The 16069-nt window shown below is 38.1% G+C and overlaps 1 long non-coding RNA gene across 1 annotated transcript in view; it reads right to left on the bottom strand.

The window, feature by feature from the left end:
• LOC118969038 (uncharacterized) overlaps positions 1-16069 on the bottom strand; it is a 44691-nt gene continuing 28622 nt past the window's right edge. Inside the window, exons 5-6 of the long non-coding RNA XR_005056923.2 lie at positions 5066-5170; positions 1-4037 (exon numbers count right to left, since the gene is read on the bottom strand). This is a non-coding gene — a long non-coding RNA (uncharacterized lncRNA). The remainder of the gene's footprint in view (positions 4038-5065; positions 5171-16069) is intronic.

Genomic DNA, 16069 nt, shown 5'->3' with positions numbered 1-16069 from the left:
TTTTAGGTTTACAGAAAAAGAATGCACAGAAAGTACAGAAGTTCCCATATACTAACTCTCCTCTCCCCAGTTTCTCCTGCTATTAACATTTCATATTGGTGTGGTACATTTTCATTATGGATGAACCAATATTAATGCACTAGTATTAGCTGAACTCCATAGTTTACATTATGGTTTAATTTTTGCACTGTACATTCTGTGGATTTTGACAAATGCATAAAACACATATCTACCATTACAGTATCATATAGAACAGTTTCACTGCCCTAAAATCCCCTGGGCTCCACCTATATCCCTTTTCCTTCCCTCAACCCCTGACAACCCAAGAGTTTTAATTTTTTTGTGACTAGGTGACTAGATTCTTCCCAGAACAGAAACAAGAAAGCCTATGTCTACATTTTCTGTGGCTCCTGACACACGGCCCTCATGTTTAATGTTCTTGCTTTTCAAAGCTATTAAGAAACTGCACCACATTTCTTGTGTTAAAAAAAAAAAGAAAAACACATCACCTAAGAATGTTCCATCTTCTACTCCTTTCAGAAGTATGGCTTGGTTCCTAATCATCACCCAGCTGAGGTCTCTGAGGCTGATGGTCTAAAAGCTGAGATTAATATGGAGGCTCACTGGGAAATAGTTTCTTACATAAATTAATTTCCTCTTTCTAGGATTTTTCCCACAGCCACTTTTTCCTCTCTTCTTGTCTTCATTTTCTAGCAGGTTTGAGTTACCTGTTTTTATGCAATGACACTTTAATTAGGTAACAGCCACAAGCAAATCGATTTTTCCAGTCAGTTAAAGGGGAAGGCTGTGTTTGAAAGTTTCCAAAGGGCAGATGCTGTAGTATTAGTAGTGGCAGTGGGGATTAGAGGATGTGGAGAGCTACCCAAGGGTTGGGAATCTTTCTGTGAGGACGAGGACAGAGGGACTGATAAGTGAATGACTTGTCTTTCCTGGTAAAGAAAGGATCTCTATCCTATTCATTCCCTGACTGCCTGGGAAGGCGCCTGAAGTGCAGCAAGGGGGAGTAAAGTTTTGTGGTCTCCAGTTTGACTCCTGGGGTCTCCTCCATCTTTCACTCATATGACCACCAGCATGTATCATTTTATTAGCCTTCAATACTCGGCTTCCTCGGAGAAACTGTGCAGTTGTAAAATCACAGCTATTACTAAATACAAAGAAATCTTCTAAGTGCTAAGAGAGAAGATAATGCCTTAAAAGAAGGAAATTATTGGTGTTCATCATACAAACCAAGTTCATAAAAATTGTTTGTTTTCCCAAATTGCTTACCATTTCCCAGGCACGTAATTCTTATACACATGGTTTCCCTGTGCTCATTCCAATGCCACCATTTCCTTTTCCCTCTTCTCCCTCTGTGATGTCTTCTCTGTGACCCCAAGGAGAGCCAGTCACAGCTTGCTCAATCTCCCCTTAGTTTTTTATACATAATTTTTATATATAATCCTTTTACTCCTTTACTAAGTGACAAATTCTTTTTAAAGGCAAGAAGTTCATCTAGAGCTCCAAAATCCATAGTTAGGAGCTCAAGAAACTTTTGATTGAAAGAATGAGCTTAGATCTTTCAAACATAGTGTAGCAGGAGGCCTGGCCTGAATGTAAACTGTGGTGACCCCATGTCCACTACAGCATGTCTGGAGGACAGATGGGGCCAGCCCACTGCAGGCAGTTTTCACGAGAGTTTAGACTCTCTGGGGAAAGAATTAGTACTACAAGACTCATTCCTGGAAAGACCTGATCTGTCTTGCCTCCAGGCTTCTGCACATGCTCTGCACATGTTCTGCCTGCTATACTTCTCCTTCTTTACTGAGCTAATTTCATTTATATTGCACAGCTGTATTTAAATATCACTTCTTTTGGAAGCCTTTGCTAGCCACCAAGACTGCCAGCTCCCCTTGTTCTAACTTCTCAAAGCCCCTTGAGTTCTGTATCAGTACCTACATCATGCTTAAATACCTGTCCAATGTCTGTTCTACTTGCTTATAAATTCCATAGGGTCAAGATCATCTCTGTTTGGTTCACTGCTTTACCCCTGGAACCTGGCCCATTTCCTAGGCACAATAGAGACTTAAAAAAATTTGTTAAATAAACAAACGAGTATTTGCAAATGCCTACTTAATGTTCTGCTTCAGCAAAACTCATAAGCACATCAAACTGAATAGGTTGCAAACTCTTGATTTCTCTTCTGAAGTCTGTTTTTCACTGTCCTCATTTTAGTAAATACATCAACACCCATACAGTTGCTCAACCCCGAAACTTGGAGTGGATATTCTCCTTTACCACACCTCCATATTGAATCTATCAGCAAATACTTCCTATTCCAAAATACATCTTCCATTTATTTATAAGCACTTCCAGTGTCTGGTCCTACTTCGAGCCACCATCATTTCTCACCTGCATGCCTGCAAATCACCTCCTGTCTGCTCTCCTTACTTGCAATTATTCCCCTCTAATTGCTAATTAAACTGCTAAGTGACTACTAATTCCCCACATAACAATCAACATGATCTTAGCAAGATGTAAAGAAAATTATTTCATTGCTCTGCTTTGAATGGCTACCCTGGTACAACCCACACACCCAGACATACCTTGACCACTTCTTACTGCTCCAGGCCACTTCCTGACCTGCTTCTCTCTCATTCAGCTCTAACTGCACTCACTTCAAGCTTACTGTAGGTCGTCAGATGTACCACACTCCCTGCTCCTTACGGCATTTGCCTGGAAAATTTTCCAGCTGCCTCCTTGAAGGGTTGTGTCCTTCTAACTCTTTGGGTCTCAAATGAAATGTCGTTTTCTGAATGAGGCCACCTTATGACAGCTCCATTAGCTCTGTTTCCTTATCAAAACATCTCAACAATTTCCTTCTTAGCACTTCATGTCAACAGTTGTCCATTTATTAGTTTGTTCACATGTTTATGCACTGGGATGTAAGCTTCATGATACTTTCTTTGCACATGACTATTCTCCAGGAGCCTATTTTGGTGCTCATCATATAATATATGTTCAATAAACACTTGTTGACTGAAAAGAACATGGAAAAAGCTCAAGGGCAGCAGGGGTGGGATGGAGTAGAAAGGCAGTTCTGGGGATGGTACAGGGTTTGTTGCAGCCAGCTGCAGCGGCCCAGATGCAAGCCCCTCTGCCTTGGTTGCCGTCAGCCTTGGTGTGGAACCCGCAGCAGCCGGCCTCTCCACGGGCCAGGAGGCTGCACGGTCACCAAAGGCACAGAGGGGCAGGTGGAGCACCATGGAAGGTTGGACAGGGGGCCCCACTAGGGCCAAGAAGGTTAATTGATGGAGCCCTTAGGCAGCACCATAGGAAGGAATTTGAGCCTTGCGGGGACCTGAATGAGAAGAATTTGAGGGGACTGATGATGCTACAGTGAAGGAGAGTGGAGCTTGAAAAGCGCTATTTTGTGAGGGTTGTGGCCAGGGACATGCAGGTTTTGATTACCTAAGTCTTTTAAGCCTTGTCTCTCAATTAGTAGCCTATTTGGGGTTTGATTTTCATCTTCAAGGCATTAGGAATAAGCAGTATGAATAATCACTTGCATCAGTGGTGGAAGATGAGGCCTCAAGTTGTCAAACACCTCAGTCACACCGGTGGTAGTAGTGGCTGCAGTTTTACAAAGTCACTGTGGAAGTACATTAAAAAGCAGACACAAAGGATCTTTGAGCCATGTTCCAGCTGTTGTAGAAACCCTTCAGGTATTCATGTCAATGAGTACATTAAGAGTCTTAATAGGTCACAGGTGGCTGCATTTGATTTTTTAAAGCATTCTTACAAGGCGATCCAATTTAAGTATACATTTGAACCAAATTCTCATCCTTTATGGCTCTGTGGGGACATGAATTCATTAGTGAAAAGGCACAGAGTTCTTTAAAAGGGAGAATTGTCTGCCAGTTAGTGTTGGCCTGAAATATCAGGAACTCTATACCCTGTTTCCACTTTGCTTATTGTCCATGGGAGCTGAACTCCCCCCTCAGGGCTGGTGTTTCTTGCTGTCATCCCCAACACGAGATCTGGGAGAGAAAAACGAGACCGCAGGGGATCAACACGGATGAGCCTTGCCCGAGATCCAGCTGCCTCGCGCTGCTCCTTCTGTCACGGAGGCCACCTAAGCCCAGTTTCGAGCTCAGCCATTCCCCAGGCTCAGACAGCAGCAAGATGCTCCAGCACATCCCCTGAATCTCTGCCCAGAGTCACCGCACATGCCCCAGGTCCAACTCTGACCTTGCCACAGGCCCTCGTGTCTTACCCCCAAGAGCCAGCCTTCGCCCTGTGAGCCACTTCTGAGGCCTGGGCTTCTCCCTTGTCCCTGGTGCCTGAGTTTCTGTGTTGGAAACCTAATGCTACCATTTCGTCTCTTTATTTATGTATTTATTTACATTTTTTAAAATATAGTAAAACATACATAACACAAAGTTTACAATTTTAACCATTTTTTGCATAGTCCATTCTCATGGTAAGTTTATTCACTGTTGTACAGTGGTCCTTGCTAGCCACCTCCAGAACTTTTTCATTATCCCAAATTGGACTCGATACCCATGAAACACTAGCCCCCATTTTCCCCTCCATACTTTCCCCAGGAACCTCAGTTCTACTTTCTGGCCCTTGTCTCTTGTACCAAATTTTGCCTTGATCTTGCCGGCCCATCCCTTTTTTTTATTATAGTAAAACTAGCCACAGGGACTAGTCAGGGACTAGTCTTATTTTGAACTTCAACATAGAAAGTGAAGTCCTGCTACTTGCTATCAAAATTTTCATATTTTCTGCCTGCCCAGACTTCTGAGTGTCACTTTATATCTTAGTTTTCACTGCCTTTCTCTGCCTGTCCCTTGTAATTTCCTTACCATTTTGCTTTGAGTTCCCTACCCCATAACACATTCTGCCAACTTCCACCCCTCCTTTCCCATATCTGTGGCTTTATTTCCATATCCTCTGGAGCAGTGTTCTGTCTGCAGCCCTTACTTAGCACTGCAGTGTGATCCTTCCCCCTGCTCCCTCATTCTATGTCTTAATCCCTCCCAATGTGCTCTTCCCAGGTTACCTGGCAGCCTCTCAGGGCAAGAGAGGGCTGACAGTCAGCTCGTGGGCACAAAGCTCCTGGCTTCACAGCCTCTGGAAGTATGAAGCTCTCACTTCCCCTAGGAGACTACAGATTCAAATTCAGAATTATTAGCAAAAGGAATAATAGTCAACATAGCATTGCACAATGGAAGCAGTCGGCATTCAGACACCGTAAATGAGATGAGTTTTAATGGACTAGAGTGACCCAATATGAAATTCCATATATAGATTTAAAAAGCTGACTTCAAAAGTCATTAACTGCACTTCCCCAGGCCCTTCACACCATCTTGTGAAATGTGCATCTCTTTGCCAATAGCCCCAATGACAACAGGAGCTAAATACAATCCTTTGCACCTGAACAGTGATCAGGTACCGTAAAACCTAAAGTTCTACCCTGAAAAAAAGCTTGTTCCTCTAATGTTCAGTGCTTCTCTTCCCTTCTATTAAAGACTGATTCAGCTAAAGAATTAGTCTCTATACTATTTTAATAATAGGTATTTTTAGAGGTCAGTGAAATATTACTTTTAAATTGAAAATAAAGACCCAATTCCTCATCTTCTTCAGTAGAAGTGACACACATTAAGACATTCCTTGAGAAGAGAGATGAGGTAGAATTAGCTATTCATAATAACTCATGGAATTCTCAAGTACTTCATTTTTCAGTGAACCTTAAAAATAGTACAGAGGGCCTATGTAAAATAGCATTTGGGTCATCTCCAACAGTCCAATACTCTTTGTCATGTGTCACTCGTGGTCAGGACCAGGGCAAAACAGGGACAGTGGCCAGGGTGAGTCCCTGGTCAACTGAGAAGTTTAAAGCTGAATTTTTAGCTATGCCATGAATAAGGTCTGAGGACCTAATGTAAATCATGGTGACAATAGTTGGTAACATTGCACTGTATAATTGAAATTTGCCAAGAAAGTAGAACTTAAATGTTAACATCAAAAAATATATACATTTTGCTTTTAAAGCTAAATTATAGTATGAAAGCAGAATCAATTAAGGTACAGAGGGACTGCTCACCAGTTAAACAGGAATCAGAGACACAAAAGTCTGATTTGATTCATCTAAAAAGCAGAGATGGTGAAAGCATTTGGGGGACAGATTGAAGGAAGAAACAAATAACTGGAATTGAGACTTAGTGATGCTCAGAGGATTTCCTGGTTGGTTTGTACCAGTGCCCGTTAAGAAGCCCAAGCCCATCTCATTCAACAAGTGATATCTGGTTCTAGAAGCCTGGGGTCTACTATCATGCACCAAAGAACAGGACAGTCTTTCACAAAACACACTTAGTGGTAGAAAGGGTGTTGGGTTTTAATTTACAAGACTAGGCTCAAGTACCATTTCCACTACGTTTTAGAAATGTATTTGGAGCAGGTCACTTACCCTCTCTGAGCCTGGTTCTTCCTCTAAATAATAACAACAAAACCACTTCACAAATTCCTTTTAGAAGGCATCAAATGAATTGAGGGGACTTTGACCACTGGAAAGCTTTCTATAGTCACTGAAGCTAGAATTACTTAAAAGAAATGTCTTGTAGGTCCTAAAAAAGAAAAATCCAGATATTTGTTCCAAAGACATCAGCTGCATACAGAAAGCAAAGTTAAGAGAGTTTGTATTTTCCTGTTCAGTTTTGTTCAAGGATTCCACGTCATGTTTTTTCAGCTTCCAATAATGGAAACTTCTACCAAATACGTAACAATGATAATACTGACTCAAAACTTTTTCTGGCTATCTGTTCACACTAAGCCAGCACAGAACCAAATGGTACACATTTTTCTGGAACTCATCTGTGTAATATCAGTTTATTTAATCCCAGATTTTCCTATATAGATTCTTCTCTGATCAGTCTTGTAATATTATGAGAGCAGAAATAATTTTCTTCTTTTATAATAAACTTCATTTTTTAGGACAGTTTTAGATTGACAGAAAACTTGTGAAGATAGATTTCTCATAAACCCCACACCCATATTCCTCCATTGTTTACATCCTCTATTAGTCTGGTATATTTGTTCCAATTAAAGAGCCAATATTGAAATACTATTATTTTAAAAAGTCTATAATTTATTTGTTTTCCTTATTTTTCACCTACTGTCTTTTTTCTGTTCCAGGATCCCACCCAAGATACCACATTGCATTTGTTTATCATGTCTCCTTAAGCTCCTCTTACATGTGACAGTTTCTCAGTCTTTCCTTGTTGTGATGACTGACAGTTTTGAGGAGTACTGGTCAGGCATTTTGCACAATGTCCCTTTAGGAGTTTGTCTGGCTTTTCTCATGGCTAGACTGGTTTTGGAGATGAAGATGGAGTGGGGGGTTGCAGCCTATTTCCTGGAGGGTGGTGTATCTACATAAATTACTTAGAATTCTTTGGATGGGAGGTATTTATCTTCCACCCCATTTATTTTTTTCAATTATTTTTTACCAGTAGGGACTCAAGGATATTTATTTCGTATTTTGGATTATAATCCAATATTACTTTGTTTGATTTCCTGCCCTAATTATTTCAGCTCTGGACATTGGGAGCTATTTCAGTTGGCCCTATACGCCTTTGTAATAGCTTTCTCATTCTGGGATTTTGTTTATTTGGTTTGGTTTGGGGACACTTTGTGACACTGAGATGCTCCAGGCTCCTCTTGTTTGTTTCCTGTCTCAGGACTAGAATCAGCCATTTCTCCAAGGAGTCCTGGATCCTTTCATTGGAGAATGGTGTTAGAAACCAGGATCTGAGTGCTAGGTTGTGCTTGTTGCTATGGTGTATTGGTGCTTCTGAGATCTTGCGGTGATGTTCCATTGTAAGGATTTACTACAATTGTTAGGCATTCATCAGCTGATGGACATCACCTTTTTTGGCTGTTAGTAATGCTACTATGACCATTCACATACAGATTTTTGAGTGGACATATGTCCTCGTTTCTCTTGGGTAGATATCTAGGAGTGGAATTGTTGGGCTGTTTGGCAAGTTTATAAAAAGCTATCACCCTGTTTCCCAAAGTGGCTGTGCCATTTTACTCCTACCAACAATGTATGAGGTTTCCACTTCTTCCACATCCTCACCAATACTTGGAATTTTTAGGTTTTATGAATTTAACCAATCTAGTGGTTGTGTAGTGGTATCTCATGGTTTTCATTTTCATTTTCTGATGACTAATGGCATTGAGCATCTTTTTCTGTGTTAATTAGTCATTTGTATATCTTCCTTGGAGAAATGTCTACTCAAATAATTTGCTTATTTTTAAAGGGGGTTATTTGTGTTATTATTAAATTGTAAAAGTTATTTATTCTGTTTAAAATCTTTTATCAGATAATGTTTTGCCAATATTTTCCCCCAGTCTCTATCTTGTCTTTTCATTTTCTTAGTGGTATCTGTGAAGATGTAAAGTTTTTAATTTTGATGAAGTCCAACTTATCAAATTTTGAATGAATGTGTTTTTGATGTCATATCCAAAATCACAAAGATTTTTCTCCTGTGTATTCTTCTAGCATCTTGTAGTTTCACCTCTTATTTTAAATCTATGGCCAATTTCAAGTTAATTTTCTTTCTTTCTTTTTTTTTTTTTTTGTAAATGAGCATCCGATTGTTTCAGCTCCATTTGTTAAAAAGATTATCTTTCCCCATTGAATTACCCTGGCACATTTGTTGAAAATAAATTGACCATACACACGTGGGCTTATTTCTGGACTATTCTGCACCATTGATCTTTATGTCTACCATTATGCTGATATCACATTGTCTTGCCTACTATTACTTTGTGTTGAGATTTGAAATCAGATAGAGTAAGTTTTTCAAGTTCGGTCTTCTTAGTCAAAATTGTTTTGACTATTCAATATCCTTTGCATTTACTTATACTTCTTAGGATCAGTTGGATGGCATCTAATCAAAGAAGTCAGCTAAAATTTTGGTAGAGATTATTTTGAATCTCTAGATCAATTTGGGGAAAACTGACACATTAACAATGTCAGGAATGTCCAAGAACATGATATATTTCTCACTTGTTTAGGTCTTTAATTTCTTTCAGCAGTATGTTCTAATTTTCAATGTATAGGTCTTTTAAAAAAAATCATTCTATTTTGATTTTTTTGAAGTTGTGAATGGGATTTTCTATTAATTACATTTTTAGATTGTTGCTAGTATATAAGAATACACTGGTGTTTGTTTATTCACCTGGTTTCTTGTGACTTTGATAAGCTTTATTAATAGTTCTGTCTTTTTCTAGATTCTTTAGTATTTTCTACACACAAGATCATTTCATCTGTGAATAAAAGATATTACTTCTTTCTTTCTAATCTATATGCCTTTAGTTTCTTTTTCTTGTCTTACTTCACTGGCTAGATCCTCCAGTACAAAGAATTCCCTAATCCAAAGGAGGAAGAATTTAGTCTTTAATCACTAAATATGATATCAACTGTGGGCTTTTATAGATACCCTTTATTAAGTTAAGGAGGTTCTCTTTTCTTCCTAGTTTGTTGGAAATTTTTAACAAAAATGAGTGTTGGATTTTTCTCAGTTTTTTCCATCTATTGAGATGTTTGTACTGTTTTTTTGCCCCTTTTTCTCTTAATTGTGTATTACATTGATATTTGAACCCTACCCTTGAAAATTCCACTTCTTCATCATTTGTAATCCTTTTCATACACTGATGAATTTGATTTGCTGATGTTTTGCTAAGGATTTTTGTATCTATACTCATGAAGGTTATTGCTTTATAGTAATTTATTATTCTATAAATAAGATAGTTTTATTTATTTACTTTTCTTGTGATTCCTGCCTTGCTTTGATAGCAGAATAATACTGACATCATTAAATAAGTAGAAAAGTATTCTCTCCTTGGTTTTCTGAGTTTGTGTAGAACTGGTGTGATATTTTCCTTAAATGCTTGGTAGATTTTACCAGTAAAGTCATTTGGTCTCAGCTTTTCTGTTAGAACAAGTTTTATATACTAATTCAGTTTTCTTTGCTTGCTATAGATCTATTCAGATTTATTATTTCTCTGTACGTCAGTTTTAGTAACTTGTGTCTTTCTAGGAATTTGTCCATTAATGTCAATTAATTTTATTTAAATTTTCTAATTTGTTAAAGTTGTTTTTATAATATTCTCTTATAACTATTTTGATTTTTTATGATCTGTGTTAATGTGTCCCTTTCATTCCTGCTTTTGGTAATTTCTGTCTACTTCCATCTTCCTGGGCAGCCCTGGTAAAGGCTTAACAATTCTGTTGATGTTTTCAAAGAACCAAAATTTAATGTAATTGAAATTCTCTATTATTTTGCTGTTTTCTATTTTATTTCCATTCAGATTACTATTATTTCCTTTCTTTTATTCCTTTTGGATTTAATTTGCTCTTCTTTTCCTTGCTTCTTATTGTAGAAACTTAGATTATTCATTTTAGATCTTTCTTCTTGTTCAATATGAGTATTTATAACTATAAGTTTCATTCTAAGTACTACTTTGGCTGTGTCCCAAAAATTTTGATATAGTTTGTTCTCATTTTTTTAATTAGTTCACAATATTTTCTAATTTTTCTTGTGGTTTCTTTTTTGATGCATGGTTTATTTAGAAATGGGATGTTTAATTTCCAAATATTTGAGAATTTCCCAGATTTATTTTTGCTACTGATTTCTGATTTAGTTCCAATGTAAGCAGAGAATATACTTTGTATGATTTCAGTATATTGGATTTATTGTTATTTGTCTCATGTACTTACAATAAAACCTATACTGGGACGTTTCCCATAGGCAACTGAAAAGAATGTGCATTCTGCTGCTGGTGGTAGAGAGCTTTACATATGCCAATGAGGCCAAGTTGGGTGGTATTATTCAAATCTTCCTAACTGATTTTCTTTCTAGTTCTATCAATTACTGAGAGAGGAGTATTTAAATCTCCCGCTCTAATTGTTGATTTGTCTATTTCTACTATCAGCTTGTCAGTTTTTGCCCCATGTGTTTGGGGCTGTGTTGTGAGGAGCATTACATGTATGTGCTCCTTCTTCCCTTTTATCATTACTGAATGGCCCTCTTCTTCTCTAAGAATATTCCTTGTCTTGAAGTCTATTTTGTCTGATGTTAGTTAGTATAGGTATTCCAGCTCTCTTATGGTTACTGTTAGCATAGTATATTTCTCTTAAGGGTGTCCTTTGTAGGATAAACCTGCCATTTACTTTTTGTTTCTCCATTTGATATTAAACATTGTTTTACAGATAGTTCCTTCAGATGTTCAATTATTTCCTTAGAATATGAAATTTATTTGGTTATCATTCCTCCAAGAAATGTTTTAAATTTTTTCCATTGGCACAGTTGTTATTCTTGGGAAATTATAAATCAATGAAAATAACCATTATCTGTAAAGCATTGTATGCTTTATACTTATAATTTAACTTAATCTCCTAAACAATCCAATAATGTAGGTATTTTATTCTTTTTACCGGTGGATAACCTAAGGATCATAGAGATTAGGTAACTAGATCAAGCATAGAAAACAAGCATTAAATGAAGGAGCCAGTATTTGGGTCCCCACCAGCGGACTCCACGATATACAGTGAAGGCTTTCTTGCACCTTCTTTCCTCTCCATGCTCTCCTCACTCACACGGTTTTGATCATGACAGTCTCCATACCCTTTTCTGTACTGACTAGTTCATATTAATCTATTGGTCTCTTTTTTTCAGGGTTAGGAGACTATGATGAACATTCACAGTTGCCAATAACTGTCAAGGGCTGTCTTATATATGTGTGGCCAAGAGAGGAAATGTTATCCCATTCCTATACATTTAATGTATTTGTGTAAAATCAGGAAGAAAAGCTCAAGATGAGGACTGAGGAGAAGGGAGTTATTTTTGTTGTTGCTGCTAAAGTGGTTTTGTGTGTGTGTGTGTGTAAGTATGTTAAGGTGTGTGCATGTGAGTGTATGTGAGTGTGTGAATGCGTGTATGTGAGAATGTGTGTGTGAGCATGTGAGAGTGTGTATGTGTGTGTGTTGGTGCCTGTATATTCTGAACCAGATCTCCCAAAAGTGTCCAGTCCTGTCTGTCTGGGCTGAGGAGTGATATCCCTTTGGGATGAGAATTAACATCCATCACATATCATTTCACAACAGTTTCTAGGAGAAGAACTGAAACTGCTGTTGAAATTATAGACAGAATTGGCAAATAGATTGATGGTGCTAAAATCTTTGTGTGAGTAATTAGAGAATATTCTGGTGAAGGCAAAGAGGGATGCTCTCTAAATGTGATTTGTATCTATATCTATTTATATAATTCTACATAATAGATATCATTCTATCTATATATACATAGATATAACTTCTCTGTTTTATGCCAAAATAGTGCTCATCTTTCAGCAATGAGCTCCAGCAATGAAACCAGATTTTATTCTACCATCAAAGAGTTAAAAATATATTTGCTCTTTTGTACTCTGTGCCAAAGAAAGAAGAACATAAGGAGAAGATTGGACTTTAAACTTAGATTTGAAGTGCTTGGGGAATTTCATAAATGTTACAAACAATTTTATGTATCTACAGTGTTATTCCATTTTAATACTTTCCCAGAGCCACCGCCCTTTTTTGATCCTTCAATGTGGCTTAATTTTGATCTTTTGAAATGCTCTTTTCTCCTCAAAAGAAAAATCTGCTGAGGAAACAGAAGCAAATGGAAAAAGTGTGGGCATTTCCAATTGCACAAACTAGTTAGAATTCTCAAGTCCTGTCCTTATTTTTTGTTTGGTGAGAGCACTAGGACAAAGGGCAGAACAAGGGGAGTATTCAGACCAAGGAGAATATCTAGAAGAGAATTCTGCTAAGTCTTAGTCTGTATTTCAAGTCTTAGTCTGTATTTCACCAAGTTGTACTTATTGTGAAAGGCAGAGGAAGATGAAGAAAGGGAGTAAGAGTAGAAGTAGACCACTGGAGAAAACATAAGGCTTTTTCTAGGATTCTTATGTAGGATATGATCTGTATATGTATATTTGTGTGCTGTGTATACACACATACTTTTTGAAAAAGTTTTGAAAGTCTTGAAAGTTGAACTTGAACAAACAATAGTAGTGAGTATTCTTCTCCATTCAATACCAACTACATTCTATTTAGCTTGGCCCCAGAAAAGACTTTCCTGTTCCTCCTCCACCCCCATCCCCAGGCCCCTTTTTGCAGATGGCCATCCCAGATGGCTCATCTGGAAATGTGTGTGTGTGGCCAGGGCAGGTCAGGAGCAGAGATGGAGTGGGACTCTGCTATGTAGCAATTGCCTTCTTCTCCTTCCCACTCCAAGGCCATGTTTCTGGACAAGCAAAATGCATTGTCTTTTATTCTGATTTCTCAAGTCCAACTGGAAAATCTGAATATAAATGCCTCTTCTCTTTTTCAAGATGTCTGGAGGGTTACTTGAGGAAGTCAGGAGTAAAACTGACCTTCTCAGGGACACTAGGTTCTTAATTGTTTCTGGAATAATAAAATCTTAGACAGAAGAGGTTCTAGGTCAGTATATTACTTTTTCCAAAGAGAAAACTGAACTCCAGAGAGGCTGCAAGGCTTTGTCAGGTCTCACAGCTAGTTCCCACCCTGCTGGGACTTGCATTTGCTCCTTGGCCTCATTCTCAGGCCAGCATTCTTTCCACTCAGCTATGCTGCCTCCTTGATGGATGTTAGCAGAAGAATGTTCTGCTGAAAAGGACCTAACATTTTCACAAGAGCTGTTGAAATTTTTTCTTTAACATCAAGCAATGCTATGAGTTAGATTTTGTACATAAATGTTATTACTTAAAATTTATTTTCATCCTCATTTTAGACATCAGAAAACTGAGGGTTGAGCTGCAGCACCTCCCATAGAGTCACAGAGTACACCCCAGACAGCTTTCCACAAGGCTCAATATGGGCTTCCCATGGAGGAGCGGCTGGAGCAGGACCTGCTGCTGCCCTTTCATGCAGAGCCAAGGGCACAGCACCCCTCCACTCCTTCCAACAGTCAGGTGTCTCCAAGTAACCCGAGATTTAGATTGCCAAAGGCATTCCTGGGCTAGGGTGCTGAGACTGCCTGACATGGCCTCCACACTTCCATCATTCGATCCAATCAAAGAGCATTTAGTAAATATTTGTGTGAGGCTCCCTGCAGAAGCTTCTCTTTGTGTCTCTGGTAGTCACACTTTCCTGCTTCTCTTCTGTGGCTCTTCATCCCTGCCCAAGAGATCTCCTGATTCCCATGCATCTCACCGTTGGAGTTATTCTTACCGAAACCAGAACAGGATCCCTTTTTGGCTCCTCCAGAGGTGTTATTCAAAGTCCAGGATGGAATTTACTCCATTGTACAATCAATCACCCTCCCTGCTTTCATGGGATTCTGTGTAAGAAGCACCCTAGCCAGTCGTCAGAGAACACAGGGATGGAATTTCAATGCCTGCTTTCTCCTCTCAGAAGGTCAAGTAAACATTTAGAAGGGTTATTAAGAAAGCAATTTACAGCCAGTAATTGGAAATGTTTTTGCAAGGCTACTGTCTCAGATTACAGGTTCATGCTTGCTTAAAAATAAATCACTTATTTTAATCTTGTATTTTAAAAAGAAGAAAAATGAAGTCATAGAATGATTTTCTTCAGGTTTTCCATGAGATTCTTAACCTCAGGAAGGGAGATGTGCGAAGGCAAGATGGAGTTTCTGGAGAGAAGATGAATCCAACACTATTTTCCCTTGGTCAGTTATGAGAGTACATTTTCCTAGCCATACACACTATTTCCAATTTATGACTCACTCAGACAATTTGCTAAGTTTAAAATTACATTAAATTCTCTTTGAAATGCTTAGGCCAAATGTACATACTACATATACAGTTGGAAATTCTTCCTCATAGATACAGCTCTGGGTATGGATGTTGTATTTGTGTTCTTGTTGCCATGGAGACTAGAAAAGGTTAAAGTCAAAACCTCAGAAAACAGTGGCTGTGCAATAAAATATTGCAAATATGTCTGTGCTTCTTAAAATATTGTTCTCAAATATGGATTTTAAAAATATCAGAACCACTGTCTTAAAGTTAATTTTCCATTTCTAGTATGCAGGTTACTACCTAAAAAGAATACTCTCAAAACAATCTCTTTCAGTTCATTCCATTTCCATCTAAACTGTAATCTGATGGCCACTTATCCCAAAAGACAGACTGTGTAAATGATGAAAAATGCTTTGGTTTTTAGATGTGGATGAGATAAACCAATGAGAATGAAATTGAATGGAAGTTGTTTTCCAACTGAAACACATCTTTATTCAAATTTCCCCTTTAAATCCATTTGTATAGGAATAATAAAATATTTTTCCCAGTTTGTTTAAGAACTTTGCAAATAAACTTGGGCAACACTTGACTGTGCCTGGATGTTAAACATTTACTGGCTGTAAGAATTCAAACTCTTATTTTTGTTGGCTGATGGCCCTTTGGTCCCTGACTAACCCTTTTTATTTCCTTATAACTTTACCTATCCTCTGAAATGAATTTTAAGAGTTTATCCTCAAAAGTGTCCCAAATAGGAGTAGAGAATGTAATTCCTTTTAGCTCTAGAGTTGTTGCAGCACTGGGTAAAAGAGTGTATCTCATTTTCATATGTCTTTCCTACTTACATTTTCAAATAGGAAAGGAGGATGAGGAAAAACCATTGAATAATTTTCCCATCCTCCTTTCCTAGTTCATAGGGATACCAGAAAGAGTATTAATACATCCCTTGTTCTGTAGTCCCAAGCTTAACTTTTAACCTCCAACCAAGGACCTAAGTTCTCCACAATCCTTTCTCTATTTCAAGATATTTCCATGTAGGAAGTACAATAAAAATAAAATCATAGCATATATTTCAGTATTTGTTTCCTACCTTTAATACCATCCTACATTTAGTATGTAAGAATCAAAAATATCTGTAGCTCAAAGCACCTGGCCCTTCTTCTGCCATCTGGTGGAGACATAGGGAAGCAGGGAAATTAAGCAACGAACTAAGATTCTTCACTGAATCAGTAAATACATCAGT

The sequence above is a fragment of the Manis javanica genome, chromosome 9, assembly GCF_040802235.1.
Source record: "Manis javanica isolate MJ-LG chromosome 9, MJ_LKY, whole genome shotgun sequence".
Classification (NCBI taxonomy): domain Eukaryota; kingdom Metazoa; phylum Chordata; class Mammalia; order Pholidota; family Manidae; genus Manis; species Manis javanica.
The sequence above is the reverse complement of the archived record's forward strand: the minus strand, read 5'-3'. Positions and strand labels throughout refer to the sequence as shown.